Raw genomic sequence first — 21017 nt, forward strand, 5'->3', positions numbered from 1 at the left:
ATGCCAGAAGTGTCCGTTAGATGTCACAAACACTCCGAGTAGATTAGCAAATAGATGCTTTTGGAGGACTCAACAACTTGAAACATTATGCAAAGGATGCTGTAATTATGTTCAGATTTGTTACTGTTGCTGAAGGATGTGGATTAACTTGCTTCTTGTTACCTATAATGAGATTCATGTATTCGAATCAATGAAACAAGTACCGCCTAGTTAAACGGACCGGAGAGCGGACCAGTGACGTAAGAAACTGCAAGACACATTGCTCGGTCTACAAATTGACTACTAACACACAGTTTAATTATTGAGGACTAGGGGAGGACTGAGATTGAGAATTAAGTAACGCAGGCAGTCAGACTCAAGGAGTGCCGCCTAGTTAAACGGACCGGAGAGCGGACCAGTGACGTAAGAAACTGCAAGACACATTGCTCGGTCTATAAATTGACTACTAACACACAGTTTAATTATTGAGGACTAGGGGAGGACTGAGATTGAGAATTAAGTAACGCAGGCAGTCAGACTCAAGTGAAAGTCGTACGGGCAGGTCTCGTGAGTTGCCAACAAGTAAGAACCAAGGTAAACCAACCAGCCAGGTGGAATTCGCGCCTCCTGAGGTTTTAGGACGAGACGGTCTGATTTCACTTCGGAGTCCTTCCATACAATGGAGATTGGACTCTTGATACTCCTGTGCCTCATATCACCAAAGTATGGAAAAGTATCTTACAAATGTAATAGCCAATGGAAAAGCAGAATTTTGAATTTGGACGAATTAGCTCTCCATCTATCTGCCCAGGCAAGCTAGTCGGAGTGTTATTTTCTAATGCTTAAAACTGCCGCGGGGGGAATGTGTGATATCTTTAGAAACAATGTCGAGGGTACCTCAACGAATAATGTTAATGTGCAAAAATATACGATGACGTTGATGTAATGTAATAGTAATAATGAGCATAGTGGAAACACATAAATCTGCTGCTAGCTGATAGTAGCGAAATATAATCTAATGTCTAGTCTCTAACTAGGCTATGTAGATATCATTATCTCAGCTAAGTCCAATAAATAATCTACTTGAGATATTGTTTGTCAAGTAGAAACATTCAGCTGACTGGTCTGATCTCACGAGCATGATTAAAATTCAAAGAGATGTATGAGCTTTTATTGCAAAAGCTAGAATAAAATCAACCCTATACTTCGTCTTTAGTGCCTATTTCTACCCCCACCATTCATTGATGGAAGATGAAACAAGTTTGGGAATCACCCTTGTGATAAAAATGAATTCCAGAATACAAAACCTATACTTAGGTAACAGGTGGATGATGTAAGGAACAAGTTGTAGAAAGGGGGAGCAAAATGAAGTAGAGAATCTGCACCATGACAAGAACAAGTTACACCAAAGGGGAAAAGAACTCGGAGATCAAAAAGTGTGAGACACACGAGTAGAAATAAATGTGAAAAGACAAACGAGAAAAAGGGGAGCAGCATAGATAAGTATGTGTAGAAAGAGAATCTTCACTAAAACAGATAATACTAAAGACGAAGAATTTGAAGGAGCAGAAGCAATCAGCGAGCGAGATCAAGAGATGCTCAGGAAAGGACGAGCCAAAAACAACAAAAAAGTCACACAAAGAAGTAAACAATGAACCAAACCTAAAAGAGAGGAGACAAACCAGAAGATGGAGTTGAAGAACAGGTGATACCAAGAGATGGAATAAGAAATGAGCAACGTTACGACAAGGTGATGGTGATACATACTGAACTCGGGCTCTCTCACAAACGGGCTATACACTGTGAGACCATCTGCGTGATGATAAATGCTACAGAAATACCAGATGATAAATGCTGCAGAAATGACATAGGATGTCTAATATAAACCTAACAGACCTAACCAACAATCTTGGTAATGACATCAGAGTAAACTCTAATGACGATGAACCTGTACTGGTGACAGGCAATATTGATAAAATCATTCGTATTCTACAGGAATTTATCAGAATAACCATCCGTTTCATCTAAAGTTCACGAGATTCTTCAAGTGTAAACTCTACCAAACGTTTGAGGACCACTCTAGGATCTGGTACCAATGGTACTACGTAAGGATCTGGTATTGGGATCTCTTTCTCTTCTCGTTGTCGTGCATATTTGTTCAGGTCAGCATCGAAGCTGCTAGCAGCTGGAGGCTAGTATGATGAAGGAAGCAGGTTAGCTGTTAGCCCCAGACAGACGCGTTCAATCTGTGGCGCCAGGATTTCCCTGCCCTTCTGCTCTCTCTCTGCCTCTCGCGCGTTCTTACGTTACATCAGGCATCGAACATAGCTTGCTCAATTTTTTAACATTTTCTGAGATTTATTTTTTTTTCTCAACTCGAACTGTTTTTTTTTTTTTTTTTTTTTAAAAATTTACTTACGTTTAATTTATTTATTCCATTTTATTTATGAATATTAATACTCTAGTGGTGCTTTTTATCAGTGATTTGTTTTTTGTTGTGGTCTTAAAGCCGAGGAAGGTCATTGGGAGTGAAATAGTGTTCTTTGGTCAATAATGAAAAGATCGCATTCTGGTGAGTCCATTAGTTAACTTGGCTAACTAGTTTAGCTGTGACTTTTTTTTACTTATTTTATGAGGTATCTATGTATAAGTACCTTTACTTACGGAGTAAATATGTATAATCTTTAAATTAATCTTTCAAGTTAATTTAAAATTCGCCAGGTTGGAGGGATTTGCACAAGACCTAGGAAGAAATCTGCACGTTGAATCAGTTGAATTCCACTCCGAACATTCTCTTTTACAAAACAATAAACGCTTACAGTATCGCCAACTAACTAAATCCCCTCTTGGCTAGTGACAAGCTAGCAACCCAGCCAGCACCTTCTGTAATTATAGCATGAGCTATCCTATCCTAAGCATAAGCAATAAGCATGCTATCAGCTATGAGCCATATTTCCAAACGTAAATCCAAACCTGTCCCCGAGAATGACATCATTGAGTTGAGTTGACAGTCGCCAACTAATCACTAATCAGTATGGCTAACTAATTAGCTAGTGTTCATATAGTAGCATACCCTAAGTTCTAGTGTCCACCCAACTATATGTGACCCATGAAGCAACAAATATCTTCACAGATATCAATGATGTAATAGATAAACTACTGTAGAATACTGTAGATATGAGTAAAACACACACATATCCCAAGCAGGCAGTATTATGCTTGGCGATTATGATATAAGATTGAGATTATTCAGAAAACGACCTTGCTAACTATTGTTCCATTGGAACGAGCCACTTCTACACTCGACTGATTGGGACCGAGTTACTCTAGAACTCTAGATGATTCATTCACTACAGTGAATTTACTATGAATGCAATAATTACCTTCTTAACTCGAATTCACAGTAACTAAGTGTACGTATCATGATTGAGTAAAAAAACAAAGTAGGTAGATTGGAACTATGCGTAGGAATCAAGTAGGTCTACGTAAATTCCTACCCACTGTTCAAGAAATAATGCTGGAGATTCTTTCAAATTCAAACAAATCATTTGTTCTTAACTCTAAATTAAAATATTTCGAGCGTTTTGCTAAGCTAATTGCATCCGCTAGTGCTAATCATAATCACACAAATATTAAAAGCTTAGGAAAAGAAAATTAAAAGCTTTTGCAAGTCAGAATTTGACCGCCTACATTTGCCTCGTGCCTCATCATTTCAACAGGTCGCTCTTTAGTCCCAAGGTTACACATTCCAGACTCTCAAATGGTGGCTCGATAAAATCGCACTACTTCCACGATGTCGTCAGTCTTTTCGGGATGTCAAGAGGAAATTGTTTCAAGGTCTCACTTCGTCTGTTCTTTTCCTTTCAAATTACGAAATTAAAGATAAAGCTTTGGCTCCAAGAAAACTCGTCGCCCTTGAGAGAACAATTTGTCCCTTTTGATGTCCCCATCACCACTTCTTCCACGTCCTTCTATTCCTCTAATTAAGTTCTCTCCCTGCTATGTCCTTCTCACTCATGTGTTCTCGAATGGCAAAGGCTTCATGCTGAGAAAGGCCGTTAAGATGAAGACGCCCAGACGCTTTTGTCTCTATGTGGGAGTTGGGGGAAACAACTAAAGGGAGAATGCTCGGAAATGATCTCATCAAGATTCCGTCTGTTCGGGATGAGTTGGCCAATAATATTCCATATCGCCTCTCCAAACTACTGACATTCAATAGATTCCTACTCCTACCTCTACTTCTGTGAACTTTAGTGCCATTAGATTAGATCATGCATTCAGATTCGGTCAACACGTCTCATGTGGGAATATGTGAGACTGGTCCGACCTGCTTAGCATATTCCTACGCCCACATGAATAATTAACCATTCAAAAAGGTCCATTTCATACTGAGGACATTGCGAGAGTCGCTATGTTGTGTGTGTCACAATTATTCACATCATAACCTGTTGACTTAGAATACGAACGGTAAAAAGGCGTTGATTCGTCTCATGAGCCCTTTCATTCGTTTCTAGTTCTCTGTATTTTTTTCTAAAGCCCGACAAAAGTGGAGAAAAACTTTTAAAAATGACTCAGAGTGCATGAAGGACACTCCTCCCTCGTTTCGAGATAAAAAGAAGAAGACATGGTGAACGCTTTAATCATGTTAAGTCATTCCGTCATTCATTCTTCTTCGTCGTTCTCTTGAACGTCTGAAAAAAGATCGAGAAAAAAAACTTTCGTCTCGCCATCAATGAAATTAATCCTCAAGTAAACGTTATACTTCTTTTTTTAATTAGATAAATGAAGAAAAGCATGCAAGTTGATTGCTTCCAGCTGTGTTTTTCATTCATGAGATCTTGACTGACATGTAAGACTTTGCTCTGTTCCTTTTCCATATAAGTCCGAAGTAAAATGATTCTCTATGAAATTTCATGTATGCTTGAGTCGTAATCTGTATGAATGTCATCTTTTTTATGTTCTAAGCTTTGAAGAATCAAGATTCTTGGAACTTGAGGAAACTTGAGTTTTTTTATTGGACGTGTTCATGTCAATCATACTATCCACCTGTTTTCATATATACTGAGAATAAGTTTCAGAATACCGGATCTAAGAATGGGCAATGGGTAGGAGTACTGTACAAATGTGGATATATCTCTTTCGATATCAATGAACATTGAGCGATTTACTTGTATCTTATGGCTTATACTATTTATTGCTGAGCGCTCTTACATTTTCAACTGAGAATGTTTTACATATTATTTAAGATTTGTAGAGGTCGTACCAGACTTTGCCTAGTCGAATATCTGCGATGACTCATAAATGTGTAGCTTATGGTTCATATCGCACCACATGTTTCTCTTGGCCATATGTTTGTCTGCTTCTGCCTTCATCATTTGTAATGAGGATATCGTCGTTTGTTAGAGACTCCTCGTACTCGCGTTACATATCTTTAGCGATGTCGAAAATACATTAATGTGTCACACATTTTTATCAGTTAACATGTTGTTCTTCACGCGTGCAAGAGAGGGGGCTAGGGAGTCAGGCGGGAATATGTTAATGTTAAATGTTCAGAAGGTCCCGGGCTCAAAATGATCCATGAAGATTCTTGGAACTTGTGGAAACTTGGCAGTTTTGTGTTTCTTGTTTCATATATTTATGTAAATGCACGCGTTCATGATTACGTACGTTACGTTGGAAGATGTTCAAATGGGTGATGTTGGGGATTATAGTGGTATTATTACAAACTCAAATGTTCAATCCTGCCTAAACGAGCGCTAAACAGTTGTATAGCTAACCCACACACAGTGATAAAGCTTCTGTTTCACACACGAGTGATTAATAGTTGGAAATATCAGATTAATTGTACAAAGTAATGAAGGTGTTCCCAAATACCAAAACTCACCGAGTTGATCTGGTTTACCACAGCCACATGAAGTAGCAATAGCAACACAGTGGAAACTGTTCCGAGACCTAACGAGCTGGCAGCAAGGTTACTACTAGCGTATCTCTTAGCAATACCTATCCTGGCTGACTTGACACCAATGTAACGCCAGTCATCTCTACTGATGACGTAGCTGTCGAGGTTAGATGGGAGATATTCTGAGTCATGATCTGCTAGCTAAGGTAGGTTCTCTCAGTTCTCTGGTTACACAAGACAAGATATTATTGAGAGATTGGAGTCTGAGATATACTCGTATAATGAGAAACTCCGCACTCCAACTTGAAATAAAACTGAATGTCTGAATACTGATACTTCTACACAAGAGTGATTCAAGAGTGCCAGTACACATAACAAGTCTTTATGTTTGTGGCATTGTGATTTGGAATCCATTGTTAAAATCTGATAGGTTGCACGGTGAAATGGCCGATAATTTCGAATGTAGAAAGCTTGACGTTATAAAAGTTTTAAAGAGATTTACAATCTACTTCTACCATAGGTATTGTCCTAGACGAAATCATTACTTAGGTGTAAAAAGCCGTAGTTGGTTGTGTGAGGTCCACAGACCTACAGTTGCTATAATCATTAAGTTTAAGAGCCCTTTGAAAAAATGTAGCTTTTATTAACATTTCGATACTTCCACTTTTATGAGGATCATTTTGCTACACTCGCCTTTACCTAGATAAAGGCCTTTGTACCAAACCACATTAGCTAGATTATAAAAGGACAATAAATATGTCATAAGTACCTTACAGACGAGACAGGTGGTTCCCTTTGATTAGGAGACAGAGGGTGCCATGTGTACCAGTACTTACCGTGTAAGCACATTAACCCTGTCTGGCAAAGGCTTCAGGATTTCAGATCAAATGAAAGAGTGTCTTGCGAAGTTGGTGTTTGAAGCACCACGTAGAGTTTTGAAACTCTAATACTTTAAGTGAGAACCAGACCTCTCTATGAGAGAGTTTGGTCCTCTGGCGTCTGAGATAGGGAATTATTGCACTACCCTGATTGTCATTGGTTAATGTCTTCCTGCCCAGTACATAGATATGTAGCTTCTCGATAATAAAAGATTTTCTTTAATCACGATCGAATAAACTACGGGCTAAAAAATTCCCGGAGGGACGGACCCAGCTTGTTGCAATTGGAGGTCTGATTAGGAGCAAAAAGTAGACGATATCAGTTCTAGGTTTTGTGAAATGAGCATCGGACTATTAGAGAACGATTCACGGCCGCTAAAATACACTTGATTATAATTCTACCGTGAACCAAATGAACGATACCAGTCCCGAACCAGGATCTTTAAGATACATATCCATTATTTTCACACAATTACTATTTTCAAAGGGCTACTTTCTAGTGTCCCAGCTCTCAAATGGAGAGTATTTGTCTTGCTCGAAAAAAATCCACTTATGTAATAAGCTCAAGTGAAATTTGATATAGAGTGCCGGGTATTGGGAAAACTTAGATTCGGCAAGGATAACTAAACTTAGAGACTTTAAACGCGTGTCAAATTATAGTAGAAAATCAAATGAGAAATACGGTGGTTCTTGTATTTACGTACACAATGATCTAGTTGATTTTTCAAAGAACTTGGATGTATTATGTGCCCTAGGGGATGACGACTTTTTTGAGATCAGTGCAATTCAAATTAATTTACCTAGTTCCAACCAACTTATAATCATTTGTATCTACAGAACTCCAGAAAGAGCTAACTTACCCGATTTTTTTAATAAATTTGACCAATTACTTTCTCAATTGGACCACATATCCATTATTTTCACACAATTACTATTTTCAAAGGGCTACTTTCTAGTGTCCCAGCTCTCAAATGGAGAGTATTTGTCTTGCTCGAAAAAAATCCACTTATGTAATAAGCTCAAGTGAAATTTGATATAGAGTGCCGGGTATTGGGAAAACTTAGATTCGGCAAGGATAACTAAACTTAGAGACTTTAAACGCGTGTCAAATTATAGTAGAAAATCAAATGAGAAATACAATTCTCCTCGAGATTTCTTTACACCTTGATGGTGATCTTTTGAAACAAAGAGGGATTTTTTCAATTTGCCTAGAGCCTAGACTGGAACGATTTGTCCTATTCCTGAGTTTTCCATTTCCCTTAGATAAATATCTCAGGAGCTGAGAACAGTTGACTCTCCTCAATCGAGTATCTTTATGCAAGAATCCTCCATTCTCCTCAGTCAGTGTCCATGAACAGGACTGATGATGCAAAGACATGGATATGATGAAGCATTCTAATGTGTCAGATTTTCACCTCGAGCAACATACTTATATGAAGAGATTCATCAATTGGTGTGGACTGTTTTTGCCTTTGAATGTTACTATTGCCAGTACATTCTGTTTTCAATACCCGGGTTGTACTGGAAAGTCCCTTTGCCCTAGTGGTTTATTTTTCACATTTGCTTCGTCAAACTTGAACACGCCTTTGAATAGCATTTTATTCCCTTGCCTGCTACGATATGGGCCATCCCAGTTGGCTCCAGAGTGCCCAGTGATAACAGATTGAACTTCAATCCATGCAAATAAGACACTCGGAAGGTAGAATACTTCATATGCGTGCATTATATTGGAGTTATACCTGATCTAATGTTTATGTGAACTAGAGGTAAAACGTACAACGCAACAAGTGATTACTCAGCTACTTGTTGTATCGAAGTCTAGAACGTAATCACTCCAGAGCGTTCCGGAAAATTGTGAAATGTTGGGTCAGACTGGGAGACTTATGGAATATGCCCTATATAGTCGTTCAAAGACTAAAACTGTAAGATCTGCAAACAATGGAAAATGTTTATTGGATGATGGAAAATAAATTCTCAATTACTCTTTCACTGTTTCGTCCAGAATCCCAACTCCTGAGATTATACATAATAGGTACATAATATATATCTACTGTGTATAAGATTAACAATACTCCGGAATATTATTCTCCAACAAAGAACAACTCATATTTCTTGTGAAAGCTCACTCGAGAACTCCTGCGGTAAAGGTGTAACAGGGGGTTTCAGTATTACCCTTCATGCGGTAGTGTGGAAACAAAAGGTTACATTCTAAACGTCCAAAGTGTTGACATATATTTCTTGTGTTGTGGTAAGGTAGGTTCATGTGTATTATTATGCTGTGGCGAAGGTATACATAAAAAACATTCTTGTATCATTATTTCCGGCGAACGCCCGGACCCCACTGGTCACTGACCATCGCAAGTTCGGGACCCAACTGATACTAAAAGTTTTTGGGACCCAACTGGTTTCCTCCCGATTTTCCACTTTGACAAAAGCGGAAAGAAAATTCGTATTTTCCTATCGGAAATTGAGACAATTTCTCCTCTTCTTAAGATCATTTCCCCTCTTTTTGGCGTGGTAGCGCTTATAAGTACATCTACTACCCTTGGAAATCTATACCATCTTGAAGGGGGGAAATCGTTTCAATTTCGAAATGAAAATACAGTCAATCTTAATCATTCTGACTGTATGGGTGGGCCCGAAGGCTAACACCAATGCAGAAAAAGTCTTGAACTTTCAATTCGGTTTAAAAAGTCGAGTTTTTCGACGTCACGTTAGGTTCAAGACTTTCAAGATCTGTGTGCCCTTCAAAAGGCATCGATCATAATTCTTTTTCAGTTCTATCTTGCACAATCGATGACAGTGTTCTGTGAGTCATTCTTTACATAGCATTCTCTGCCACTCAACCTTTTCAAGGTCATTCGAGATCTGGTTGGATTGGCGCGATGGTGGCGGGATTCATTGGCGTCACACGTATACATATTGGGTGTCAAATGGGGTATTGTTCTATTAGTTGAAGTGTCAAACTGAGGAGGAAGAGGCGAGAGAAGAAGTGAAACATTATCAGTTTATCTCATTTTTTATCTCAGCGAAAGAGAAAGGAGGGGGAGAGGGAGAAAGAGGGAGGGAGCAGAGAGTGTTTGTGAGAGATAAGGAGTATGAGAAAGCGAGGGGGAGGGAGAGGAAGGAGAAGGAGAGAGAATGTGTGTGTGTAAGAAAGCGAAGGAGAGAGAGAGAAATAGAAGAGGGGGGAGAGATGAGAGAGAGAGTGAGTGAGTGAATCGGAGAGAGAGAGAGAGAGGGAGAGGGAGCGAGTGAAAGAGAAAGGAATGGGAGAGAGGGTGGGAAAGAGGGAGAGAGCGAAAGATAGATAGAAAGACAGTGAGCGAATGGGAGAGTGAGATGTAGATAGAAAGACAGTGACAGTGAGTGAATGTGAGAGAGAGAGAGAGAGATGTAGATAGAAGAGTGTGACAAGAGGATACTCTCGTCAAAAAATTGATAACATTGATAACGCTATTAGCTGACGTCATTGGAACACTTGATGTTAAGCGGCGTTCATTGTGGCATAGACTGGGTGGGGGGAGCAATTATTAGAATTTGAAGATGGAGAGATTGGGGACCTACGTATATATGTATCTCGTGCTGTTTTTTAAAACTTGGCCTATTATGTGAATTTTTTCATAGTGAAGATTTATTAATATCATCAATATATGGGACTATGATCAATAGGTATATGGGACTTCAGGAGAGACTATTATACTCATCATCAAATCATCAATTTACGTTAGCTAGGTTGTCAAAGGGCTCGCCTGGAAAGCGCTCAAAGTAGTGGAAAATACCTGAGGAGCTGACCTCGTCCATTGCAGGGTTCTTGTCATGTTTGGTCGGTCAGATGAGGTCCCTCATGAATCAATAAAGCCCAAAAATCACAAAATTTCTAATAGTTGTGTGTCGTTTCGGAACAAAGGGGCAGATAAACCAATGGAAAATCGTTATGTTAACTTACTTCTTCCATTCACATTGTTGCTACATTAATGTGCGCATACGATAAAGCCCCCGCCCATCTCCATACCTCACCTTTCTTACAAATACCTACTCGTATATGTTGTCACTGATAATTTGTCACTTGATGAATTAATAACATTGTCTGATGACAAAATGGCGTTTCAAAATGCAAAAATTCATATGTAATCTTTCACGGAAGGCTACTCTGCACTCGACAAAAGTTGATGGTTTGGATGCCACATGAGACCGGATGTGTGATAGGCACCACAGGTAACAGCTTTCATTCAGACTACTGGGATTAGATCCAAGATTTCAAGGCATTACAAGGAGAATTCATTAAGGATTTTGAATCAAAGTCAATGGGGACACTGTGATCCTCTGTAGACAGTCATGACACAATGCTTTGACGTAGCAGAAGAATTAGGATGACTTACTTTGGGTGTTGTGTCGTTGAACTTATGTGATTGGGATAGCTGTTACCACTTGACGTATCGTCTCACCGTGTTAACTTGTTTGACGTGCGTACTTGCTATATCTACACGAGGTTTCTCGTATAACCTTGTCGGAATGATCTCACCATAACCACTTGTTAAGCCTTCCCTATGAACAGTGTAGATAATGGATATAGTGGGTGGGAACGAAAAGCTGGAAAGACGTACGAAATTTATAAAGGAAAAAAAGTCGGTCTTCACTTTCATCAGTTTTGGTAGAATGGTCAATCACTCTGATTGTTTTAGCATGAATCATATGACGCGTCAAATAATAAAAGAATACAATAGAAAAGTAATGTGCCCCGTCTGGGTGAGGGTTAACCGGGTACAAAAGATTTAATCATTCATGAAAAGTATCTGGCAATATTATTCGCCAAGTGGAGACAGCTCTAATAACTTGCTGTCTAAGATGTCTTTTTGTTTTCATTGTCAATGTTAAGCACAGGTAGACACACATCTTGTCCTACTGATGAGTTTTGAAAATAAAACAAAGGTGTTTTACATTTGACTAATGTATCTTGGAGAAATGTTGAATGTATACTAATGGTACGTTTACTAATGGTTCTAAAGGCTCAACATCTTTATGGTTGTATCTACCAAAGAATAGGTGCCTTATTAAAGGTCCTAACCCTCTTGTCGAAGACACAGAAAAGGGATACATGTAAAGATTGTAAAGCTACTTGACGGAGAAAACTACATACACGAACTCTGGACACCTGTAATAAAATTATACTATTATTATGACGCGTCACGTTGGGGGCATCACATTACGGAAAGCATTTGACAAATTAGTCAAAGAGGCTCCTTTATCAGGTGATATGCTATATTTACCGATGGATTTCGAACACGTACAGGTTCAAGGGTTTGAACACCTTATGCAACAGTATGAGAAGTACTCATGATGATTCGCTGATGATCAATATTGAGCATCATTTGTTCTCAGGAAGTCATGCTCCAGGCTAGAGGTAGCAGTGAGATCATGCCCAAGCTCTGAAAATGCTAGAAAATCTCTAGAGGTGCTCTTTCTTTAGAAGTTAGTGAGGTGCCATTTAGCCCCACGTATTCCTCATTTACAATGCATAGAAACAATACACAGAAAATCCAGACCTCTGGGCCAAAATCCGACGTCAGTATGAAAGTTTCTATTATGATAATGGCCGAGTCATGGTTAGTGCCATGTTGCCGTGCTGTAAACTGACCAAGTAGTGCTAGAGGACTAGAGGTACTTACACCAGCTGTTTGGTTCACTCTCTGGTATTTGGTATTTCTTGTGCGAGTCCTAGAGTGAGGTCAAACGGCTAATCTTTCCTCTCCATCTATCTGCCCAGGCAAGCTAGTCGGAGTGTTATTTTCTAATGCTTAAAACTGCCGCGGGGGGAATGTGTGATATCTTTAGAAACAATGTCGAGGGTACCTCAACGAATAATGTTAATGTGCAAAAATATACGATGACGTTGATGTAATGTAATAGTAATAATGAGCATAGTGGAAACACATAAATCTGCTGCTAGCTGATAGTAGCGAAATATAATCTAATGTCTAGTCTCTAACCAGGCTATGTAGATATCATTATCTCAGCCAAGTCCAATAAATAATCTACTTGAGATATTGTTTGTCAAGTAGAGGCATTCAGCTGACTGGTCTGATCTCACGAGCATGATTAAAATTCAAAGAGATCTATGAGCTCTTATTGCAAAAGCCAGGATAGCATTAACCCTATACTTGGTCTTTAGTGCCTATTTCTACCCCCACCATTCATTGATGGAAGATGAAACAACTTTGGGAATCACCCTTGTGACAAAAATGAATTCCAGAATACAAAACCTATACCTATAGGTAACAGGTGGATGATGTAAGGAACAAGTTGTAGAAGGGGGAGCAAAATAAAGTAGAGAATTTGCACCATGACGAGAACAAGTTACACCAAAGGGGAAAAGAACTCGGAGATCAAAAAGGGTGAGACACACGAGTAGAAATAAATGTGAAAAGACAAACGAGAAAAAGGGGAGCAGCATAGATAAGTATGTGTAGAAAGAGAATCTTCACTAAAACAGATAATACTAAAGACGAAGAATTTGAAGGAGCAGAAGCAATCAGCGAGCGAGATCAAGAGATGCTCAGGAAAGGACGAGCCAAAAACAACAAAAAAAGTCACACAAAGAAGTAAACAATGAACCAAACCTAAAAGAGAGGAGACAAACCAGAAGATGGAGTTGAAGAACAGGTGATACCAAGAGATGGAATAAGAAATGAGCAACGTTACGACAAGGTGATGGTGATACATACTGAACTCGGGCTCTCTCACAAACGGGCTATACACTGTGAGACCATCTGCGTGATGATAAATGCTACAGAAATACCAGAATGTCTTGGTAATGACATAGGATGTCTAATGTCTAATATAAACCCAACAGACCTAACCAATAATCTTGGTAATGACATCAGAGTAAACTCTAATGACGATGAACCTGTACTGGTGACAGGCAATATTGATAAAATCATTCGTATTCTACAGGAATTTATCAGAATAACCCTCCGTTTCATCTAAATTTCACGAGATTCTTCAAGTGTAAACTCTACTTCTTAACGTTTGAGGACCACTCTAGGATCTGGTACCAATGGTACTACGTAAGGATCTGGTATTGGGATCTCTTTCTCTTCTCGTTGTCGTGCATATTTGTTCAGGTCAGCATCGAAGCTGCTAGCAGCTGGAGGCTAGTATGATGAAGGAAGCAGGTTAGCTGTTAGCCCCAGACAGACGCGTTCAATCTGTGGCGCCAGGATTTCCCTGCCCTTCTGCTCTCTCTCTGCCTCTCGCGCGTTCTTACGTTACATCAGGCATCGAACATAGCTTGCTCAATTTTTTAACATTTTCTGAGATTTATTTTTTTTTCTCAACTCGAACTGTTTTTTTTTTTTTTTTTTTTTGTAAATTTACTTACATGTACGTGTTATAAAAGGTGTACTACCAATATTTCTTTACTTTTTTTCTTCAAATAGAGTCTTCAAGTCGCAGACCCCTAAAATATCGATGAGACCTGTCTCTCCACAGGTTTAGTCCTTCCGCTAATCCTATTTTCCCCGGAAATGTTCACAACTCCCTCCAAGATTTTCCTGTCAAGGGAAAGCGAATGCCAGGTTGTTGGCACAGAGCTCTCCTCTCTCCAGTATTCTTTGCTTTCTCAATCATCCGAAGAGCAAAAGTTGCGAGAGAGGATATTATTCATTCAATTTCTACATACTTAATGTCTGTGTATTTTATAGATCGTGTGTGTAAGTATACGCAGAAGATATTACGTGGATTTGACATTCTCTTCTGTGAGAGAGCTTATCTTCTCACCAGTAGGTGTCACTGGTGTCAGGCCTGACTAGAATCATGGCTTCGTACGAACGCAGGTATGCCTGATTGTTGATTGGTTAGCCTGTGTTGAAACAACTCGGTATATTTTCTCTAACGAGTATCTATATCTACACTACTGTAGTGTTAGTTGGAGAGTTTGACTTTATTACATTAGTCTCCATAGCGAGCTGATCCCGACATTGGAAGTTTGAAACCTGACTAGAATCATGGCTTCGTACGAACGCAGGTATGCCTGATTGTTGATTGGTTGGCCTGTGTTGAAACAACTCGGTATATTTTCTCTAACGAGTATCTACACTACTGTAGTGTTAGTTGGAGAGTTTGACTTTATTACATTAGTCTCCATAGCGAGCTGATCCCGACATTGGAAGTTTGAACATTAATCAAACATCTTTGTGAATTTATAAACACAGGTGCTTCAGACAATGAGCACCAGTCAAACAGACCAATCGCAAGTCGACTCCTTTGGAATTGTCAATCATGAAAGAAGATGTCTACAACAAGAAGAACCACTTATCAATGCCGTTGACCCTTCTCGACGAATTTATAAACACAGGTGCTTCAGACAATGAGCACCAGTCAAACAGACCAATTGCAAGTCGACTCCTTTGGAATTGTCAATCATGAAAGAAGATGTCTACAACAAGAAGAACCACTTATCAATGCCGTTGACCCTTCTCGAGAAGAATTTATGTAGGAAAAATGATCCAATGATATTAAATATAATTATCCCTTTACAAGAAACCTATTAGAAACTGAAGCAAAAGCATAGCGATATAAATATTTATTATGAATTATAGCAAAGAGTAAACGTAGAAGATAAATCTTAACGTGTGTGCTGTGGCTATTTACCTGCATGTAATATATTTCAGCATCACGATTCTCAGAAAACAAGTCTTTAACTTTTAGCAAGGAACAAGAAACTGCGAAACCCGCACTATCGAGTCATCCACCTATAATAAAAGGAGAACAGGAACGCTGTAATGTTTTCTTTCTTTCTTTTTTTTTTTATTCAACTTTGCAGCTTACAAGTGCACAAGTACCATGTTGGTTGTGTAACTTGAATCTATCGCAAGTTCCAAGCTTGAATTGCATGGCCATAATCCATAAACTAGTACTCGGGTTATGATATACATATGTAGGTAGGATAGAAGCATCAGAAACTACAAAATTTAAGCACGATGACAATCGTTGACTTTGACTGTATCTTTACAATGTATTAAAGTCTGGACCAAGATCCTGTACTTCTTCCATGTCTAGAAGAAACAGTGACATCAAAGAAAGAAATTAAGGTAGTGACATTGCACATATTCATTGTGACATGGTTATGATATACATATGTAGGTAGGATAGAAGCATCAGAAACTACAAAAGTTCAGCACGATGACAATCGTTGACTTTGACTGTCTCTTTACAATGTATTAAAGTCTGGACCTAGATCCTGTACTTCTTCCATGTCTAGAAGAAACAGTGACATCAAAGAAAGAAATTAAGGTAGTGACATTGCACATATTCATTGTGACAATTTTGGTTGACTTCTTGCCATATTATTTCAAATTGGAGCAAAAAATCACACGGAATTAGCTCATCGTACAATTTATGCTCAATACGTACATAGGTATGTGTTTATAGGAACAGCTAAGTGAGGTAAAAACCTACCTGTAGCGTTTATATCTCTCTCCTAGGTAAATAATACTATCGAACGATTAGTATTCGCTTTAAACCAATCATTTAATGAAGGTCTTAGTCAGATTTCTAAGAAGAGCTCAAGAAATGACTAGGAGTGTAATATCAGCAATATGATTAGCAAGTTCTCGGTCTTGTACGGCAACAGGTACTCTAAATCCCCTCTTGGCTAGTGACAAGCTAGCAACCCAGCCAGCACCTTCTGTAATTATAGCATGAGCTATCCTATCCTAAGCATAAGCAATAAGCATGCTATCAGCTATGAGCCATATTTCCAAACGTAAATCCAAACCTGTCCCCGAGAATGACATCATTGAGTTGAGTTGACAGTTTATAACGTCGAGGTTCGTTTAATTTCGTTGCAATTATTTTTAATAAATATTTCTCAAATACAACGGCGACTTTCTATCTGTCGTCCCACGAATTATTATTAATACCAACACAAAACACGATGTACTTTATAATCTGTGGGAGTGACCAGTGGTGCCTACTTTTGCGATATAATTTACTCGTTGCTATTGAGAGAAAGGTATTTTTGGCAGACTTTGCATCGTCAGTTTGTTGTGATGTCAAGTATATAGGTTAGATTCTCAACTTCGTGTGTTGTTGGTGTTGCCGCTAGTGTCATCATGGCTCATAGCTCGGGGGGCGTTCACCTTCAGATCTAGAAACACTACTGGTGAACAATGCCAGAAGTGTCCGTTAGATGTCACAAACACTCCGAGTAGATTAGCAAATAGATGCTTTTGGAGGACTCAACAACTTGAAACATTATGCAAAGGATGCTGTAATTATGTTCAGATTTGTTACTGTTGCTGAAGGATGTGGATTAACTTGCTTCTTGTTACCTATAATGAGATTCATGTATTCGAATCAATGAAACAAGTACCGCCTAGTTAAACGGACCGGAGAGCGGACCAGTGACGTAAGAAACTGCAAGACACATTGCTCGGTCTACAAATTGACTACTAACACACAGTTTAATTATTGAGGACTAGGGGAGGACTGAGATTGAGAATTAAGTAACGCAGGCAGTCAGACTCAAGTGAAAGTCGTACGGGCAGGTCTCGTGAGTTGCCAACAAGTAAGAACCAAGGTAAACCAACCAGCCAGGTGGAATTCGCGCCTCCTGAGGTTTTAGGACGAGACGGTCTGATTTCACTTCGGAGTCCTTCCATACAATGGAGATTGGACTCTTGATACTCCTGTGCCTCATATCACCAAAGTATGGAAAAGTATCTTACAAATGTAATAGCCAATGGAAAAGCAGAATTTTGAATTTGGACGAATTAGATCGAAATATGGAATTGTAAATACTTTTCCATACTTTGGTGTTATAGGGCACTGGTGGAAATCTAGAATACCCTGTAGGTTCAGAACAAGGAAGCATAATGAGGACCAAGGACCAACGGGTATTATGGTATGCACATTACCAAACATTGGTTTGCTCTAGATTCTTGTTAATTGATGGTTAAGTACTATATGATGCTATGCTATACTTTCAAAGTGGAATTATCTATTTATCAAAGAACAATAATGTGTAGCTAGTAGCTACTTGGATGAAAAATTGAATTGAGTAACAACCTTCACACACTCAAAGACGTTCAAAAGGTAACACTGATAGACAAGATATTTTACCGAGTGCAGAAGCCCTCGGAATCCATGTAATCCTTCAACCACCACATCATTATCAAAGAACAATAATGTGTAGCTACTTGGATGAAAAATTGAATTGAGTAACAACCTTCACACACTCAAGGACGTTCAAAAGGTAACACTGATAGACAAGATATTTTACCGAGTGCAGAAGCCCTCGGAATCCATGTAATCCTTCAACCACCACATCAGATTCACTAGAAAGATGCTGCTGGCTGCTAATGTTTCATAATGTAGAAATTCTTCATGAGTAGGTAGTAGTTATGGCAGTTATGTGTCATCAATACCTTTGTAAATTTAGAATTAGATACTGGATGCATATCAAGTTTGCCAAGATAGATTAGTAATGTGCCCACATCTATTTCTATCTGGGATTTCCCTTCACAAGTTGTGAATTATTACGTCAGAACGTGATTTTCCTAAGCCTCGATTTGCGACGCTCGATTATTTTCTATTTTTGACGAAGTTTTTTACTTGCTAAAGTACTGACTGTCTACCCCTTTTTCTGAGAAGTCAATTTTAATTCGGAAAATATTAACCTCCTTGCCAGACAACCTAACAATTAAATAATAATTGTTTAATGTACCATACATAAAGTATCTACCAGACCTATACCTGCGTACCCATTTATAAAAATGTAAATATTAAAAATAGAAACTACTTTTTCAACTTTGTTTACCTTTCTGCTCCGGACTACCGAGAAATGATTGCCTGATCATTACATTAGCTGTAGCCAATACCTGTCTGCCCCGGACCTCAGGTTTGATCAAGAAATACCCTTCAGGTCTCTTCCAAGATTTGTTGAAGATTCCGAGGGTTTCTTACAAAGGCTTCTCTCTCGTGACGCCAGCTAGCCTCTCCAGACTGGAGACTTGTCACCTCCGATTCTTGGAATCAAAGGTCAATTCGGGTTTTTATCCTTTGTTTGCTCATCATCCCCAATAATGTGTTTGTCCCTTTTCTTTTTGTTTTGTGATCTATTATTATGCGTTTGTAATTGTTGGTATTATTGGTGCTTAGTGCTCTAATGTTCTTTCATTAGGTTCAGTTATGAGCTGGTTGTTGCGTTGTAAACATACGGGTTGTGTGTGTCTTGAAAATCTCAAGTGATTTATATAATTAGTTTTTTATTCTTAACAGTGTATCAATTTTTTGTAGGTTTAATTTATTTATTCCATTTTATTGATGAATATTAATATTCTAGTGGTGCTTTTTATCAGTGATTTGTTTTTTGTTGTGGTCTTAAAGCCGAGGAAGGTCATTGGGAGTGAAATAGTGTTCTTTGGTCAATAATGAAAAGATCGCATTCTGGTGAGTCCATTTAACTTGGCTAACTAGTTTAGCTGTGATTTTTTTTTTTTTTTTTTTTTTACTTATTTTAATAGGTATCTATGTATAAGTACCTTTACTTACTATGGAGTAAATATGTATAATCTTTAAATTAATTTAAAAGTCGCCAGGTTGGAGGGATTTGCACAAGACCTAGGAAGAAATCTGCACGTTGAATCAGTTGAATTCCACTCCGAACATTCTCTTTTACAAAACAATAAACGCTTACAGTATCGCCAACTAATCACTAATCAGTATGGCTAACTAATTAGCTAGTGTTCATTTAGTGGCATACCCTAAGTTCTAGTGTCCACCCAACTATATGTGACCCATAAAGCAACAAATATCTTCACAGATATCAATGATGTAATAGATAAACTACTGTAGAATACTGTAGATATGACTAAAACACACACAGATATCCCAAGCAGGCAGTATTATGCTTGGCGATTATGATATAAGATTGAGATTATTCAGAAAACGACCTTGCTAACTATTGTTCCATTGGAACGAGCCACTTCTACACTCGACTGATTGGGACCGAGTTACTCTAGAACTCTAGATGATTCATTCACTACAGTGAATTTACTATGAATGCAATAATTACCTTCTTAACTCGAATTCACAGTAACTAAGTGTACGTATCATGATTGAGTAAAAAAACAAAGTAGGTAGATTGGAACTATGCGTAGGAATCACTTAATTAGAGGAATAGAAGGACGTGGAAGAAGTGGTGATGGGCTGATGGGGACATCAAAAGGGACAAATTGTTCTCTCAAGGGCGACGAGTTTTCTTGGAGCCAAAGCTTTATCTTTAATTTCGTAATTTGGAACTTAATTAGAGGAATAGAAGGACGTGGAAGAAGTGGTGATGGGGACATCAAAAGGGACAAATTGTTCTCTCAAGGGCGACGAGTTTTCTTGGAGCCAAAGCTTTATCTTTAATTTCGTAATTTGAAAGGAAAAGAACAGACGAAGTGAGACCTTGAAACAATTTCCTCTTGACATCCCGAAAAGACTGACGACATCGTGGAAGTAGTGCGATTTTATCGAGCCACCATTTGAGAGTCTGGAATGTGTAACCTTGGGACTAAAGAGCGACCTGTTGAAATGATGAGGCACGAGGCAAATGTAGGCGGTCAAATTCTGACTTGCAAAAGCTTTTAATTTTCTTTTCCTAAGCTTTTAATATTGTAATGTATTTCTCAATACCCGGCACTGTATATCAAATTTCACTTGAGCTTATTACATAAGTGGAATTTTTTCGAGCAAGACAAATACTCTCCATTTGAGAGCTGGGACACCAAAGTAGCCCTTTGAAAATAGTAATTGTGTGAAAATAATGGATATGTATTTGTATGAAATGTGAAAGTCGACGGCCGTCTAATATGTGTGGACAGTGGACACAGCTTAAGAGCAACTTTTATTCTCGAAATTCAACCGAGGATATTCTGCAAGAATTCCTCAGGATATGCTGATTAGTTACTGAGCTCTCTCAATCTTAAAGATCCTGGTTCGGGACTGGTATCGTTCATTTGGTTCACGGTAGAATTATAATCAAGTGTATTTTAGCGGCCGTGAATCGTTCTCTAATAGTCCGATGTTCATTTCACAAAACCTAGAACTGATATTGTCTACTTTTTGCTCCTAATCAGACCTCCAATTATTGCAAAAAGTGATGAGAGTTCACCTCCTCTGCCGATTGGCATTATCTTATCTATTTTTCCAACGTACATACTTAGGGCTGACTCCGATTTCGATGTGTTGTACACGACTACTCCCTGGGGATT

The 21017-nt window shown here is 38.6% G+C and overlaps 1 protein-coding gene and 1 long non-coding RNA gene across 2 annotated transcripts in view; both read left to right on the top strand.

Moving 5' to 3' along the window:
- The window catches only part of LOC103519035 (transcription factor HIVEP3), an 85445-nt gene that overhangs the window by 17090 nt on the left and 47338 nt on the right, over nt 1-21017 (top strand). The window lies entirely within an intron of this gene.
- Nucleotides 2411-19890, top strand: LOC113471432. Its single transcript, XR_003394134.1, has 2 exons — nt 2411-2700; nt 19359-19890. It is a non-coding gene; the product is annotated as an uncharacterized LOC113471432 (long non-coding RNA).

The sequence above is a fragment of the Diaphorina citri genome, unplaced genomic scaffold (genome assembly GCF_000475195.1).
Source record: "Diaphorina citri unplaced genomic scaffold, Diaci psyllid genome assembly version 1.1 scaffold63, whole genome shotgun sequence".
In the NCBI taxonomy this organism is placed as follows: Eukaryota; Metazoa; Arthropoda; class Insecta; order Hemiptera; family Psyllidae; genus Diaphorina; species Diaphorina citri.